The sequence below is a fragment of the Salvelinus namaycush genome, chromosome 22 (genome assembly GCF_016432855.1).
Source record: "Salvelinus namaycush isolate Seneca chromosome 22, SaNama_1.0, whole genome shotgun sequence".
In the NCBI taxonomy this organism is placed as follows: domain Eukaryota; kingdom Metazoa; phylum Chordata; class Actinopteri; order Salmoniformes; family Salmonidae; genus Salvelinus; species Salvelinus namaycush.
In genome coordinates this window covers 1,566,806-1,570,596 of record NC_052328.1, presented here as the reverse complement: position 1 = coordinate 1,570,596, position 3,791 = coordinate 1,566,806, and the positions used below count along the sequence as shown (strand labels likewise).

Genomic DNA, 3,791 nt, shown 5'->3' with positions numbered 1-3,791 from the left:
ATAACACAACAATTAGTGTATTTGAATAATCACATATCACCCCCCAGTTTTAACACTTAAGAACATCCGGCATCCTATACATTTAATGTGAAGGGCTGAACACACAGCGTCTTGTATTGTTTCACTGAGGCATTGATGAAAGCAATTGTACTGTAAGGACCATACAAAACAAAATGTCCATCTGAAAGGATTTGAAGTATCATCTATAATGTATTGTTGTTCTCTGTCTATTTCCCTGGTGATACTGCAGGATGTGGTGGGGTTCGCTCCCTTCATCAACCTCCAGATCTACGCTAAAGTACATCTGTATTACTCACCCAACCAACTGGAAACAGGTAGGCTAGCTAGGCTAAGGAACATCTGTATTACTCATCCAACCAACTGGAAACAGGTAGGCTAGCTAGGCTAAAATACATCTGTATTACTCATCCAACCAACTGAAAACCGGTAGGCTAGCTAGGCTAAAGTACATCTGTATTACTCATCCAACCAACTGAAAACAGGTAGGCTAGCTAGGCTAAAATACATCTGTATTACTCCTCCAACCAACTGAAAACAGGTAGGCTAGCTAGGCTAAGGAACATCTGTATTACTCATCCAACCAACTGGAAACAGGTAGGCTAGCTAGGCTAAAGGACATCTGTATTACTCCTCCAACCAACTGGACACATGTAGGCTAGCTAGGCTAAATGACATCTGTATTACTCATCCAACCAACTGGAAACAGGTAGGCTAGCTAGGCTAAAATACATCTGTATTACTCATCCAACCAACTGAAAACCGGTAGGCTAGCTAGGCTAAAGTACATCTGTATTACTCATCCAACCAACTGAAAACAGGTAGGCTAGCTAGGCTAAAATACATCTGTATTACTCCTCCAACCAACTGAAAACAGGTAGGCTAGCTAGGCTAAGGAACATCTGTATTACTCATCCAACCAACTGGAAACAGGTAGGCTAGCTAGGCTAAAGGACATCTGTATTACTCATCCAACCAACTGGACACATGTAGGCTAGCTAGGCTAAATGACATCTGTATTACTCATCCAACCAACTGGAAACAGGTAGGCTAGCTAGGCTAAAATACATCTGTATTACTCATCCAACCAACTGAAAATAGGTAGGCTAGCTAGGCTAAAGGACATCTTTATTACTCATCCAACCAACTGGACACATGTAGGCTAGCTAGGCTAAATTACATCTGTATTACTCATCCAACCAACTGACAACATGTAGGCTAGCTAGGCTAAAATACATCTGTATTACTCATCTAACCAACTGGAAACATGTAGGCTAGCTAGGCTAAAGGACATCTGTATTACTCATCCAACCAACTGGAAACAGGTAGGCGAGCTAGGCTAAGGAACATCTGTATTACTCATCCAACCAACTGGAAACAGGTAGGCTAGTTAGGCTAAAATACATCTGTATTACTCATCCAACCAACTGAAAACCGGTAGGCTAGCTAGGCTAAAGTACATCTGTATTACTCATCCAACCAACTGAAAACAGGTAGGCTAGCTAGGCTAAAATACATCTGTATTACTCCTCCAACCAACTGAAAACAGGTAGGCTAGCTAGGCTAAGGAACATCTGTATTACTCATCCAACCAACTGGAAACAGGTAGGCTAGCTAGGCTAAAGGACGTCTGTATTACTCCTCCAACCAACTGGACACATGTAGGCTAGCTAGGCTAAATGACATCTGTATTACTCATCCAACCAACTGGAAACAGGTAGGCTAGCTAGGCTAAAATACATCTGTATTACTCATCCAACCAACTGAAAACCGGTAGGCTAGCTAGGCTAAAGTACATCTGTATTACTCATCCAACCAACTGAAAACAGATAGGCTAGCTAGGCTAAAATACATCTGTATTACTCCTCCAACCAACTGAAAACAGGTAGGCTAGCTAGGCTAAGGAACATCTGTATTACTCATCCAACCAACTGGAAACAGGTAGGCTAGCTAGGCTAAAGGACATCTGTATTACTCATCCAACCAACTGGACACATGTAGGCTAGCTAGGCTAAATGACATCTGTATTACTCATCCAACCAACTGGAAACAGGTAGGCTAGCTAGGCTAAAATACATCTGTATTACTCATCCAACCAACTGAAAACAGGTAGGCTAGCTAGGCTAAAGGACATCTTTATTACTCATCCAACCAACTGGACACATGTAGGCTAGCTAGGCTAAATTACATCTGTATTACTCATCCAACCAACTGACAACAGGTAGGCTAGCTAGGCTAAAATACATCTGTATTACTCATCTAACCAACTGACATAAGGTAGGCTAGCTAGGCTAAAATACATCTGTATTACTCATCTAACCAACTGGAAACATGTAGGCTAGCTAGGCTAAAGGACATCTGTATTACTCATCCAACCAACTGGAAACATGTAGGCTAGCTAGGCTAAAATACATCTGTATTACTCCTCCTTCCAACTGGAAACATGTAGGCTAGCTAGGCTAAAATACATCTGTATTACTCATCTAACCAACTGGAAACATGTAGGCTAGCTAGGCTAAAGGACATCTGTATTACTCATCCAACCAACTGGAAACATGTAGGCTAGCTAGGCTAAAATACATCGGTATTACTCCTCCTTCGAATTGGAAACAGGTAAGCTAGCTGACGCTTCTCAGAATCAGCTAAATATTTGAATCTTTTTGCTCTAAATACCTGTTTAGGTGTGTAATCCTATGTATTCATGCAGTATCAATGTTATGTAACTACAAATCTCCTGAAGTGTGCACTTGTTCACCACTCCCCATATATAAAGTATTGGATAGGTGTAGGTACGGGCTAGACCGTTTCCACAATGTTTATTATACCAGTAATTACCAGTAAATGCAGTGCATACTTAGGGACAAAGGACAGAATATTGGACTCTACTTTAATGTTCTGCAGTCTATGTAACCAGCGGTATTGTTTTTTTGCAGGTTTTCCTCCACTAGGAGAATGACCTGTTTCAATTGAAACACACCCTGTGTGCTGGGACGTCAATTAAGCAATTCAAGGACAAACAAAAACGGATGTATATGGGAAATATATTGTAGAACTTGTCTCTTATTTATTACAGTGATGTTGCAGATTATAATTATGCACTTAGGAAAAGACTGAAGGAAGCCATGCACTTTTCAGTAACGCTGTCATGAGTCCAAAAGATTCCTGCAGTATTTATTTGTATTTCATCACACCCTAACAACACTTTAGATGTTCTTGTGATCTATAGCTTTAGAAAAGGACCATTCCAACCAAAGGAGAAGACGTAAATATAAGAGCATATTGTTGAGTTTTTGTGTGTTTATTGACATGTTACTCTGCTAAATGTATGATACATACACCTCTAAATGTTTCATTCAGATTAGCTAGGTGAACTTTTTATATTAGGTAAATAAACGTTTTATATTGTGTGTTTGCATTGACCTTACATTGACTGAAACTATGCTCTTACAATATCCTTTTTAATGGTAGTTGAGCTGATCAGTTCAGGCCTGGCCCACCATTTTGTTAAAATGTCATTTTAAAATGTTGTAAGAATCTGGATACCATGATCTTGAAATCCTCCTTTTGCCTGTTTACTTCAGGAAATCTGGTTTTCCATTTGAACGTCTGAAAACATGTAGGACTAGTTGTAAAACCACATTAGTTCAATAAGCTTTCTCATATGGTAGGCTATGAAGAAGGACACATTTCTGTTTGTTTTTCAATAGTCACATATTACAATCCCAGTTTTACATCTTGGAAGAAACATGAGAAGAACTTGCAGTGTAAAGTAC

At 39.8% G+C, this 3,791-nt stretch overlaps 1 long non-coding RNA gene across 1 annotated transcript; it reads left to right on the top strand.

Moving 5' to 3' along the window:
• The first annotated feature begins 456 nt into the window (after nucleotides 1-456).
• LOC120017450 lies at nucleotides 457-3,427 on the top strand. Its single transcript, XR_005472113.1, has 2 exons — nucleotides 457-503; nucleotides 2,952-3,427. It is a non-coding gene; the product is annotated as an uncharacterized LOC120017450 (long non-coding RNA).
• The last annotated feature ends 364 nt before the right edge of the window (nucleotides 3,428-3,791 follow it).